This window comes from Pangasianodon hypophthalmus, chromosome 12 (genome assembly GCF_027358585.1).
Source record: "Pangasianodon hypophthalmus isolate fPanHyp1 chromosome 12, fPanHyp1.pri, whole genome shotgun sequence".
NCBI classification, from domain to species: domain Eukaryota; kingdom Metazoa; phylum Chordata; class Actinopteri; order Siluriformes; family Pangasiidae; genus Pangasianodon; species Pangasianodon hypophthalmus.
This window is the reverse complement of record NC_069721.1, coordinates 24,337,906-24,352,203: the sequence shown is the minus strand read 5'-3', so window position 1 is coordinate 24,352,203 and position 14,298 is coordinate 24,337,906.

Genomic DNA, 14,298 nt, shown 5'->3' with positions numbered 1-14,298 from the left:
GATGGTGTTTGATGGTGAGTGTTAGTATTTGCTGGTGTTTGATGGAGAGTGTTAGTGCTTGATGGTGTTTGTTAGTATTTGCTGGTGTTTGATGGCGAGTGTTAGTGCTTGATGGTGTTTGTTAGTATTTGCTGGTGTTTGATGGCGAGTGTTAGTGCTTGATAGCGTTTGATGGCGAGTGTTAGTGCTTGATGGTGTTTGATGGTGAGTATTAGTGCTTGATGGTGTTTGATGGTGAGTGTTAGTGCTTGATGGTGTTTGATGGTGAGTGTTAGTATTTGCTGGTGTTTGATGGTGAGAGTTAGTGCTTGATGGTGTTTGATGGTGAGTGTTAGTGCTTGATGGTGTTTGATGGAGAGTGTTAGTATTTGCTGGTGTTTAATGGCGAGTGTTAGTGCTTGATGATGTTTATTGTTTGAGTGTTAGTGCTTGATGGTGTTTGATGGTCAGTTTTACTGTTTGACGGTCAATGTTAGTGTTTGATGATGTTTGATGAAGAGTGTTAGTATTTGCTGGTGTTTGATGGTGAATGTTAGTATTTGATGGTGAGTGTTAGTGCTTGATGGTATTTGATAGTGAGTGTTAGTGTTTCTGGTGTTTGATGGTGAATATTAGTATTTGGTGGTGAATGTTAGTATTTGATGGTGTTTGATGGTGTTCAATGGTGAGTGTTAGTGTTTGATGGTGTTTGATGGCGAGTATTAGTATTTGTTGGTGTTTGATGGTGAATGTTAGTATTTGATGGTGTTCAATGGTGAGTGTTAGTGTTTTGATGGTATTTGATGGTGAGTATTAGTATTTGTTGGTGTTTGATGGTGAATGTTAGTATTTGATGGTGTTTGATGGTGTTCAATGGTGAGTGTTAGTGTTTGATGGTGTTTGATGGTGAGTTAGTGGTTGATGGTGTTTGATAGTGAGTGTTAGTGTTTCATGGTGTTTGATGGTGAGTTAGTGGTTGATGGTGTTTGATGGTGAGTATTAGTATTTGTTGGTGTTTGATGGTGAATGTTAGTATTTGATGGTGAGTGTTAGTATTCAGTTGTTTATGATGTCTGATTGAGAATACTGGTGACTGATAATGAATGTTAGTGTGTGCTAGAAAATGTTTCTTGAGAAATATTATGCACTTTGTGTTTTCTGGTGTTTTTCTGTTTGATGGTGAATGTTGGTACTCAAGGGAGAATGGTGTTTGATCATGAATGGTATTTGACAAAGAATGATGTTTGATGGAACATTTTTGTTGGTATCTGTTTGATCGGCACTGCGTTGGAGCTTGTTGGTGTTAAATGATGGAGTTTGGGGGAAAAGGAAGTGAGTGGTGTTTGTGTTCATTGCACTTCACTCTAGTTTGATGGTGAAAGTTGGTATTTCCGTTGGCAACTGTTTGTGTTGATGTGTGTTGGTGTCTGACCATAAGATTTAGAGCTTGATTGTGAATGTCGGTGTGTGTGTGTGTGTTGGAGAACATAGGGTTGTTGGTATTTTCTGGTGTTTGCTGTTCCATGGTGCTTGGTCATGAATGTTGGAAATTCCTGGAGTATTATGGTATGTAATGGAGAAGGTGAAGTCAGTATGTATTAGTCTAACAGACAGTAAATTGTCATTCAGTTACACTGTCCTGTGAAAACTCAGTGAGCTCTCTGAGAACTCTTCCAGTATTTATCTACCTGGTATTGAGCAGTGAGGAGATGTATAAATGTGTGGCTGAGTGTGTGTACACAAACTCTGTGTATTCATCTCCCGTAGACACCAGAATGAACTTGATAGAGTGTGTGAGAGACACTGAGATAAAATATTGTGACACTAAGAGCCACTTGAAGATGTATTATGGCCCTATTTCGATACATAACACACCAAACACAAACAGCTCTCATGGCAGAGAAGAACTACAGTAAATATTGTGTGTAGACGAGAATAATAATACAAGATGCACTCAATAACTGAACTGAATTTGTTTTGTTCGTATATATTTTTATATATACATATATATTATACCTATATGCTTTTCTGTCTGTCATGACTGAACTTATTATTATAGTAAACAAACATATGTATATGCATATATGTCATGAATGTCATGAATTTACACAAAATAGCCCATAGTGGCCCATTGAATAAGGGGAAAAAACACCAAAATAGCTTGCAAAATGATTTAGAAATATAAAAACTTAAAAGTTTTGACTGTGTAAGTATTTACCCCTGTTGCTGAGAAACCCATACATTAGTTCTGGGAAAAGTCGACCTGTGCAATAAAACCTGTGAGCCCAGAATCCATTAGAGAACATAGCTAAACAAACAGCATCATGAAGACCACAAGGAGCTATGAAAACAGGTCCGGGAGAAAGTTCTGGAAAAGTATTAATCAAAATCTGATTACAAAAAAAAAACTTTAAACATTCGAATAGGGACATTAAATCCATTACTACAAAATGGAAAGAATATGACACAGCCGCCTAGAGGAGGTCATCCACCAACGGTCAGTGACTGGGTAAAGAGGGGATTAGACAGAAAGGCAAAACGCTCAACACGATGCTACCACCACCATGCTTCACAGTGGCGATGATGTTCTCAGAGTGATGAGCAGTGTTGGTTTTCTGCCAAATGTAGTGCTTTGTGCCAAGGTCAAAAAAAACAATTTTGGTCTCAGTAGACCAGAGAACTTTTTTCCATATGTTTGCTATTCTCCATCATGCCTTTTGGCAACCTTCAAACAGGATTTCCTGTGACTCACTACTATTTGTTGAGTGTCCAGGCTGTAGTTGTCCTGTGAACATTTTCTCCCATCTGAGCTGTGGATCTCCTGCAGAGTTACTCCTGCAGAGTTTTCCTTGCTTGGTTGCTGCCATGCAGTTTAGCTCACACTGAAGTAAGTTCATTGAAGTAGAATGTACATGGCGCACACACAATGGTATAAAAGCATATTTCTGGATGCATCTTGGTTATAGTGTCTGATCAGAGCATGTCATGGCTTGAACAGAAAAATGAAAATGATTGCTATACAAATCAATACCCAATGCTGCTTCTACTCATCTTTATTTTCCATGTTAGGCTTTAGGGAAAAAAGGTTATAGTGATGACGTGCAATATGTACTGTAAACAGTGTGTTTATCCACCATCTCTATTAATTAAAAAACAAATGAGTGAGTGTGCAAAGCATCAGGAACAAGTGATGAATTCAGATGTGGCCATGCCTGTGTTTCTTCATATGCCCTTCTTTGCCAGGAGACTTCTCTGTCATCTGGCTATGTTTACCACGAAGCATCTTAAAAGGCTCATAGTGGCAAGGCATTTCCTTTTTAAGTGTCATACAAACATATACACACATCCTAAGTAAGTTATCACCTACAGAGATGTGAATAATCTTGTTAAAGTTTGCATGCATACATGTACACCCACACATGCCATATGCATACAGTGTGGTGGTGTTCAGGTCTACCATATTTTCTAAATGTCTCTGAATGTATTTGTGTGAATAGATACTTGCATTAATAAAGATAAATGCCCAATCCTATCTATCTGCTATAGATTGTTTTAAAGCAGCTATAGACATAAACGAGACAATGACAACAGTAAAAAAGAAGAAGAAAATGTAAAGCTCTTTAATGTAAAGCTAAAGAGGTAAAAAAAAAAAATCCTTGTGATGAAGCAAAACCCAGCAGGCTCATCCTACTCTGGATAGCACTGTGGTTCATCAGTTACTTTTCTACAGCAAATAGTCTAGTGATTCTAATCTAAAAACCATAAATTAACAGTTAGTGATAATACTAATGGGACGCCAGTTCAATCCTGAGCTCACGTTACTTGTTTCCCTTCCATTGTCCAAAAATACACCAGTGGGTGGATTGGTGACTCTATGTACGATGGAGTACATGGTGCGATGGAGTAGCGTTCCATCCAGATTTTATAACTGATTTGCACCCAGTGCTCCCAGAATAGCCTACAGATTCACTGCAACCCTTATTATCATGCATGTGAGCAAGGGCTTGTAGACCTCAAGATCTCAATGGGATCAGCGGATTGGAGAGCTCAGGACTAGAATCTAGATTGGAGCAGAGGCTTGTAGGATGGTAGAAGTTGGATGGAAGAAGAAGAATGTAGGCAATAAAGAAGTAACTGGATAGATGCAGGCGGTTAGCTAGATGCTTGGTGAAGATGGGAGCTTTAAGACCTGAAGATGACAGGAGTAGGTGGGAAGACAGGTTTCTAGACCTAATTAAAGGGATTCCAATGGGAGCAATAGCTTGGAGACCTTAGTACTAGAATCTGAGTGAGAGCAGGGCATCTAGATCTAAAGATAAAATCCAGATGAGAGCGAGGGCCTGTAGACTTCAGAATGGTAGCAATAGGATCCAAGATGGCAGGAGGTTGTGTACCTCAGGAGTAGGAGTAGCCATAGGATCTGGGTGGGAAAAGGTGAGTTTAGGACTGAGAATAGCATGAATAGGATCTGAGTTGGAACACAGCCTTGTAGACCTCAAGATGAGGATCGTGATGGGGCAGGGGCTTGTAGACCTCTGGAGATGGATGTCTAGACTGGCAGAATGGCAGGAGTAGGATCTGGAATTTGTATATCTTAACTTTTAGACCTGATGGTGGCAAAAGTAGGGACTGTATGGAAACACAGGCATGTAGACCCCAAAAGCAGGATATCGATGGGCCCCAGGGCCTGTAGACCTCAGGTCTCAATGGGATCAAGGGACTGTAGATCTCAGGAGATGTATCCGGATGGAAGCAGAAGCTTGAAGACATCAGATGTAGGATCTCAAAGGGACCAGTGACTTATGCAATTCAGGAGAGGGATCTGGAAAGGACCATAAGCTTTTAGACTTCAGGAGAGGGATCTGGATGGGGGCAGAAGCTTGTAAACCTCAGGCGAGGGATCTGGATAGAAGCAGAAGCTTGTAGATCTCAGGAGTAGAATCTGATTGGGCTTGTAGAGCTTAGGAGGACTACATGTATGGGATGGGAGCAGGGTCTCGATAGGCAAAGCCAGGAGCTTTTGAATGTGAGGGTATCTGTAGGTACTCAGTGATTAGGGTACCAAGAGAGGTTAGGAAAGATGAAACATTTTAGGAGAGAACCAGTGGGCTGCACATTCATGAGACGTCCAGTAACTTTAGACCTTGTCACAAACTAAAACCATATGATGCATGTATGCTTTAGATCTTTCTGACTCAAAACTGCAGATGATCTATCTATATTTTTGTATCTGTATGTGCATGAAAATTATATCACCACGCTGATTATTAGTGCATAGTACCTGGTCCTGTCCACTGGAATGAGAAACCTCTGAATTAAGCTGTTCAGGGAAACTGGAGGATTTGCTTTTGGGAGAGTGTTAGCGTGTTGGTAGAACAGCCAGAACTGATACTCATAGTATTTAATTCCCACCATTAAGAATACATTTCACACAGAGAAATCTAACAGGTCTACAGAGTTCTCAGCGTGTTAGCTACTAGATTGGTATAAGTGGCAAATTAGAGTATATAAATATACATAACATTGACAGTTTATTAGGAATATCAGTCTAGTAATTTAATATCAACACTGTGTTGTAAACACCCTTCTTTTCATCATCATTAATTTTCTTATACTTGACCAAGAACACAGACAAGAACAGATGATCCTCAGCGAGGCTGATATTTCATGTGGAGGGATGATGTTTGCCTGTGAAATGTCACGGTGAGTAACAGGAGCAGGGATAGCTGTGACCAGGCAGCAGTGTGTGTGTGTGTGTGTGTGTGTGTGTGTGTGTGTGTGTGTGTGTGTTGAAAAAAAAAACTAATTTCCTTACTCCTACTCAGGATGAGAAAAAGACAGCCAGCATTTTCTTTTTTTTTTTTTACCCAAGTGTCCAAGGTCTCATGTTTACAGATAAGAGTGTGTGACGCAGGTAGAAAGCTTGGGCCGATCTCATTTAGAGAAAAAAAAAAAACCTGTCCAACAACAATGAGGAGTTTGTTGTCCAAAGTGGCATGTCACGCTGGATGGAAATACAAATAAAAGTGAAGACCTCACTTGGTTTATTATGCAGCGTGGATGAAACGGGCAGCACGAAGCAGGCAGGACTCATTAGTGCTAACGCGCTAATGTATCAGCCCTTCACAGCTGAGTGGGTTTATGATAATGAAGCAAAGTGACAATAATGTGCTGTCATGCTCACGCCTGGAAGACAGATTACACGTTGCGCTGAAAGAGTGGATCATTTTATTTATGGTTTATAGAGAGCGTTTGTCATCACAGATGATTAAAGGGTTGCTAATCAGCTAATAGAATGATTTAGGTGATACACTTAGGTGATATTTTTTGATTTATAATCACATTTACAAATTTAATAATAACAGTAGGTTGTACGGTAATGTGTAAATGTTCTGTCTAGATCTTTAAATGTGTTATCGTAAGCTGTGATTATCAGGTGCTCCGTATTCATGAATTATTCGGGTTAATCTATTGGGTTGAAAAAAAAAAACAGATATATAAAATGTACTCAATGAAGCTTTGAGGCTGATGTCACTAACATACAATGGACGTCTGCATCACCCGAAATCTTTTCCTTAAATAAATGCAGGATTAAATCGACATATATTTGCTTCAATCAACATCATTAAGTGCATTTTTTTTTTTTTTTTTTTTTGATTGAGTATGACAGTAAGGACATCTTTTGGCTGAACCATTTCTTCAAGGCTGACAGCTTAGAGAAAGAGAGTGAGCGAGAGAGAAAGAGGAAGATAATGAGAGAGAGACAGACATAGAGAGAAACAGAGACAGAGAAGGACAGGCGGAGAGAGAGACAGACAGACAGACAGACAGAGAGACAGAGACAGAGACAGACAGGGACAGAGAGAGATAGAGAGAGAGAGACAGACAGCCAGAGACAGGGACAGAGACAGAGAAAGATAGACATGGACACAGAGAGAGAGAGAGAGAGACAGACAGGGACAGAAAGAGAGAGATAGACATGGAGAGATAGACAGGGACAGAGAGAGACGGACAGACAGACAGAAGGACAGAGACAGACAGAGAGAGAGAGAGAGAGAGAGAGAGAGAGAGAGAATTAGAATTAAAAAAAACCTCCCTTTATTGGGTCAGTCAGAAAGCTCTAAAAAATCTTACACTGTGCCACTGATATGAGAAAAGAAATAAACAACAACAAATCTCCTCCTTAATAAAATATAACATAGCGCACAATTAAATCAAGAGTAAATCATTATTTTCTTCATGAAGCTTAAACAGCAGTCCCTTTATACCCCAAATATCCATGAACACCAGCAGTTGAACATGCCGCCACTAAACCCTTGAACATGGCTAAGTCCACTTGTTCTTCCTTGTTTTCCATATAGCTAGCTTTGCTGTTCCAGATATGAAATTTTGCAAAATCAGGACACTTTTCTTCTTGACAGTATACTTTGGTCCAAAGATAAACAAGTGAAGGGAGAAAACCTCACCTAAACATGAGAACCATCTATCTAAAGTTAGGACTAGGTTGCATAGATGACTACATTGTGCAAAAAGATGAAAAAGGGACTCAGATTCAAGACAAAAAGGACAGCCCACCCCAAGAGTAGGATCGAGGTGCACCTGATGTCTGTTTGTGGCTATTGCCCCTTGTGCTATCTTCTACTGGAGGTCAGCTGTCCGTTTGTCAATCAGACTCTTATACAGGGACCCCCAGCAGCCTTTAGGGGAGGAATCAGTGCCAAAAATCTCTAGCCACCTTGTTGATGGAACTTCTTTCAGAAGCTGTATATGACAGACCTTCACACAGGTTATATAAAGAGCCTATTCCGGCGTAGTAAAGGACAAAAGATGTCGTTCATCCTCATACCATTCTCCCAAGGCAGCAGTGACCTTCAGAGCAGGAACATCGTATGAAACTCCATCCCTCCATTGTGCACAGTTAGCCGGGTCCCTTAAGAAAGCTTTATAATCTGGTGGCATTGAGTGCCATGTCTCCACTATGAGCTGGTTTATAAGGCGACTTGACCTGATGCCAATCCTTTCACCCATCACGGACATACCGGTTTCCACAATGTGGCCCAGCTTTGTGTACCTCGCAACTAAGAAACAGGAATGCAGGCTGGGGGACAACAGAAGCTTTGAGGGTAAAAAAACTATTTAAAAAAGGCTCCTCCATTAGCCATATCCCAGCAGGTATGTCAGGTATCCTTGAGCTGGAGAGAACCTTCTAAGCCTCCGACACTGACCAATGAAAAGGGGTGAGACCTGCTAGTTCAGTCTCTTGCAGTTTCATTAGAAACAGATGTTTGTCAAGTCCCATTCCACCTGCTCTCCTCAAAAGTGAGGAGGTCCCAAGTAATGGACCTGTTATGCAGCAATCTCTGAGCAGCTCGTAGACGAAAAGTCATAATCCTGGACCTAATGTTCATAAGACCTTGTCCCCCTTCTAGTAGTGGAAGGTACAATACAGCTGATTTAATCCAGTTCTGTTTTCGAAACTCTTTGGTCCCTAAAAAGACACCCATTACGTTTAGCCCTTCTCTACCCCACCTCAGGTTCCCATGTAGAAGTGGAAGTCCCTCTGCTTTAAGTGTAAATGATATTTAGGTCTGTTTGCTAGGCACTTTGACATAATCAGTAGTTAAAAGAGCGACTGGTCTCCAATTCTTTAGCAATGAAAGATCCCCTTTCTTAGGTAACAATAACAACCTCCTGTTGACATGATAGTGGTAAAAGGCCAACTGTAATACTTTCCCGAAAGACATCATAGAGATCCCGTCCTGCAAGACTTCAGAAATGTTTATAGAAGTCTGATGACAGGCCATCAATGCCTGGTGAGCTTCCTGAGCAGAGCTGATTAATTGTCATTGTCGGTTCCTCTAGGGTTATCTCTGTGTCCAAATCAGTTCCAGATTCAGAGTCCAGCTGAGGAAGTCCTTGAAACAGTAACTCAGTACATCCTGAATCACAGTTTTCTCTGTTCCATATCTGCAACTGATGCAAAGCGGGATCTCAGAAGGGCTCACCTCACTCTTTCATTCGTGTAGAACCCCAGCTCCTTTTTTTCCACTGTAAGGTCCTTGACAACTCAGGGTCATGTTTATTGATCAGTTCCAACTCTATGCCATTTATCTCATTTTCTAGGCCTTTTATAATTTGCTCTGTTCTAACACTTGAGTGTGCAGTGTATTGCTGACAAAAACGTCTTATTGGTACCTTCCCAACGTCCCACCACTCTCTTAAATTCTCAAAAAGATTATTTTTGCTTCTAAAATGCTCCCAAAAAAAGGGCACACTGTTCACAGAATCCACCGTCCTGCAAAAGTATGAAGATCTGCCAGAGAATTGAGACATATTTACTGTGAGGGTAACCAAGTTGTGGTCAGAAAACCCAACTGGATAAATCAAACATTCCATGATTCTGCTGCTAAAATGTTTGGATGAATAAATTCGGTCTAGCTGAGCTGCACTAACTCTACTGTCAGAGACTTTGACCCATGTGTACGGTCTGACTGTAGCATTCTTAATTCTCCACATGTCTAAAAGATTAAATTCCTTTAGGAGCTTTGACAGAGATAAGGACTAGTGCGTATATGGCTCCTCTGTGGTACGATCTCTAGTAAAATCCACTGTGCAGTTCCAGTCCCCTCCAATAACAACACATCCATCATTTCCACACTGCCTTCAAGTCCTGCTTAACTCACTGCAAAAAACAATACACTCAAGCCCAACATTTGGAGCATAAATATTTATGAAATAAAACACAAGCCCTTTAATCTCTGTTTTTACTACTAACAGCCGACTACTAACTATTTCCTCTGTGTGCAAAATGTTAACTCCAATTCCTGGAGAAAACAAAACTGACAATCCTGCACTTGGGTTTGTGCCATGACTGAGTCTCTGCTGTCCTTCCCACCACATCGCCCACTCCACTTCATTATCTGTATCACTATGTGTTCCTTGAAGAAAAACAACATGCGGTTTCTTTTGGTGTATGCTCTCATCTCCAGAGGCACGTTTATGTCTGTTCCTTCCCCACTGATGTTTACAGAGCCCACTCTCAGAGCCTCCATGTGACAGAGGAAGAGGAAGGCAAACAAAGTGCAGCAGTAATATAGAGGAGAAAGACACCTGTGATGCATGACTGGTGACTAGACTCCAGACTACTCCTTAACATTTTTCTTACGTTTGTGTCTGGCTTAAGCGAAAGCGCTTCCTCTCACTTAACAAGTCAAAACCCACCTTTTTATGCAAACTTGCCACTGACTTGTTAAACTTTTCCTCATCAGGAAAGAAATCCGTGACATTAACCTGTTTACCAAAAGTCTCACCCAAGAAACTATTCATCTCTTCTAGGATGTACAGGGTTTGATCTTCCTGAGAAGCGCTCTGAGACACCACTTCAGGAACATCACACGACTCCTCCTCCTGTGACATCTCCATATCATCTCCATATCATTTCCATCAGAAAGTGTCTTTTTTACTGTAGAGTCAGTGTTGGCTAAACTATCAACCCACGACCTTTTTTTCTCGTTTACCACAAACAGCTCAGCCTTACCCCAAGTGCTGGCTACTGCACTGTCCTGCCTTACTCCACTCTCCAGGTCTGTTATAGCTACAGTTTGCTCCGCGTCTGCACCAGGCTCTCGCTCGGGCTCTGTGGGGATCCCCGACCCTGCCTCGTCCCCACTCATCTCAGCGTGTTCAGTGGCCTCCTCCTGATTCACCTCTGCTCTCACATTCGCACCCGGCTCAGAGCCGCCATTAGCCTCCCCCTCCTCCTGTCTCCTACGCGGACATGCGAGCCGCTTGTGACCGATATCTCCACATTCAAAACAATGCATATTGCCCGTGCTTGCATACACCGTAAAAGTTCTCCCTTCATGTTTCACACAGAAGGAGATATCGAGCGTATTTTCGGGCGCGTTGAGGAACATAAACACTTGTCTCCTAAAAGACATGACATGCTTTAATGACGTGTTTGCAGTCCAGAGATACCATTTTAAAAGAACTAGCTTTTTTCCCTGTATAGTAAGAGCTCACGCTCTAGAGCTTCATTTGGCAAAAAGGTTGGACAGTTTGAAATGATTATTCTTATCGAGGGGGCAAACAGCGGCGAAACATTTACTGACATGTCATTTATTACAATTCCACTTACTAACAGCTGATTAACAAGGCTTTGGTCTTTCAAAAACACCACTACTGCTTTATTCATCCAGGAAGCAGATGCAATCTGTTCAAACCCACCTTTATCTCTGACCTCCACCATTATGTTCGCTTCAGGAACACACCTGAAACCATGATGGAGAGATAAGAGACACCATCTCCACCACACCTCACCACACTAACCCCGCAAGCACTACAGACTCGCCAAGTCACACGAGTCACAGAAGAAAAGTGTGTACAGGTATCTAAATCTCACCACCAATCTCACCCACACACCTCTCACACTCCACACGCCACACGCCACATGCCACTCTCAGCCACCAACTCACAGCATGCAACAGAGGGAGAGAGAGAGAGAGAGAAAGACAGAGGAAGAGAGAGGAAGAGAGAGAGAGAGAGAGACAGACAGAAAGAGATGAAGAGAGAGAGAGATAGAGAGAGACACAGAGAGAGACAGACAGAGAGAGATGAAGAGAGAGGGAGACAGAGAGAGAAGGAGAGAGAGACAGACAGAGAGGAAGAGAGAGGGAGACAGAGAGAGAAGGAGAGAGAGACAGACAGAGAGAGACAGAGAGAGAGGAAGAGAGAGAGACAGAGAGAGAAGGAGAGAGAGACAGACAGAGAGAGACAGAGAGAGAGGAAGAGAGAGAGACAGAGAGAGAAGGAGAGAGAGACAGACAGAGACAGACAGAGAGAGAGGAAGAGAGAGAGAGACAGAGACAGACAGAGAGAGAGGAAGAGAGAGAGAGACAGAGAGAGAGACAGAGAGAGAGAGACAGACAGACAGACAGAGACAGACAGAAAGAGAGGAAGAGAGAAGGAGAGAAAGAGAGAGATAGAGACAGACAGAGAGAGAGGGAGACAGAGAGAGAGAGAGAGAGAGAGAGCGCGAGACAGAAAGATGGACAAATAGAGAAAGACAGAGACAGACAGAGAGAGAAGGAGAGAGAGACAGGCAGAGAGACAGAGAGAGGAAGAGAGAGAGAGAGACAGACAGAGAGAGAGGAAGAGAGTGGGAGGCAGAAAGAGAGAGAGAGAGAGAGACAGAGAGAGAGAGAGAGAGAGAGAGAGAGAGTGAGACAGAAAGATGGACAAATAGAGAAAGACAGAGAGAGGAAGAGAGAGAGAGAGACAGACAGAGAGAGAGAGGAAGAGAGTGGGAGGCAGAGAGAGAGAGAGAGAGAGAGAGTTGACAGTGGGATGGCTGACATGCTCTGCTTCTCACTAATTGACACCGCTGTCACAGTCGGCCGGTCAGCGGGTAAGTAACTCTCCACATTCCTCTTCATAATGTAACCCAAATGCCACCACAGATCCTATCATCCTTCACCTGGTTTATTCTCTCCATCTCTCCTCTTTTCCTTCACAGAGAAATCATTCCTTACAACACAACACTAATCTCTAATCCTCACCTTCTCCACCTTTCCCTCATAACAGACCGGCCTTTCTGAGTGCAGGAGATCTTTAATTAAATCAAAAGAAAGAAAGAATGGAAGAATGGACAAATAAATTAAAGCAAGAAAGAATGAATGAATGAGTGAATGAATAAAACAGAAAGAAAGAAAAGAAGAAGCAAATGAATGAAAGAAATTGCAAGAAAGTAAGAAAGAAAGAATGAATGAACAAATGTAAGAAAGAAGGAAAAGTAAAGAAAGAAAGAATGAATGAATGAATGAATGAATGAATAGTTAGCCAGACATCAGCAAGGTATATTAGAGAGAAGGCAGCGTTAACATTAACATTAGCTAAGCTAATGGCTAGCTGACTAGCTTGGGTAAAGTTGCTAAACTATAAGCCAGTTTAATGAGATGCAGTTTTTGATGCTAAGCGTTATGTCGAGCTGAAGAAAGTGAGAAGAAGAGGAGCAGAGCCGAGGTCAGGGCAGGAGTGTTGCAGAGAGAAAAATTATTACACGTCTGTTTCTACAGCCCAAACTTTTAATTAACCTTCTGCCACAGCGCTTAAAATCGAACCACTTAAAGAAACTCTTAATCACGAAACAGCGAATGAATCCACCATTAACCCCTTAAACCCCAGCACGTAACACATCCTGCTCCCTCTCTCACGAGTCTCTCACCACATGGTGATAAATCCATCATTCACTGTAAGAGGCGACAATATCATCTCTCTCTCTCTCTCTCTCTCTCTCTCTATTCCATAAAGAACATGAATATATCCTGTGTAGCAAAAAACATCCCACATTTACCTTATAAACAGTTACACACTCATGTTTACACTCCTTTATTTTGGTGCTCAAATTGTTTTCAATGAATCTCACTACATTTAATCTAGTGCTAAGATTTCTGAGTCTTTTCAGAGTCATTTGAACCTGTTTAGTTAAATGATTCATTCAGATTCATTAGTTGATTCATTCAGTTGCATGGTTTGCTCATGGTTTCCGCCACATTATTTTGTGTTCGCATGTCCATGTTTAGAAAAAATATTATTTGACTCAAAAACTAGCTGGCTGAATGCAAGACGTGTGACTCTGTCTTAAAATGCTGCATGGAAGAGGAGTGAATCTCGGTCAGGACAGAAAGATTCACTGATTCAAACACTGATAAGCTGAATGAAAAAGGAGTGAATCTCGGTCATGACCAAAAGATTCACTGACTCAAATACTGACCAGTCAAACTAGAGAGGAGCAAATCTCAGTCATGTATGAAAGACTCACTGACTCAAACACTGACCACCCGAACATGAGAGGAGTGAATCTCAATCATGACTGAAAGATGACTGAAAGATTCTCTGATTCAAACACTGATTCATTGAATGAGATTGCCCAAAAGACTCATTTACTCTAATCCACTGAATGCAAGAGGAGTGAATCTTAGTCAAGAGTGAAGGATTCACTGATTCAAATGCTGATCCAGTTGAATGAAAGTGGATTGAATTTCAGTCATGACTGACTCAGACACTGAGCCACTGAATAACAGAGGAGTAAATTTTAGTCATAACTGAAAGATGAATGAAAGATTCACTGATTCAAACGCTGATTCACTGAATGAGATTGCAGGGAATGACACAACATGATAAAATGATTCACCAACTCAAACACTGATCCACTGAACACAAGAAGACCTGATCTCGGTCATGACCTAAAGATTCACGGACTCAGACACTGATCTGTTGAATGACAGGAGCAAATTTCTATCATGCCCAAAAGAGTCATTT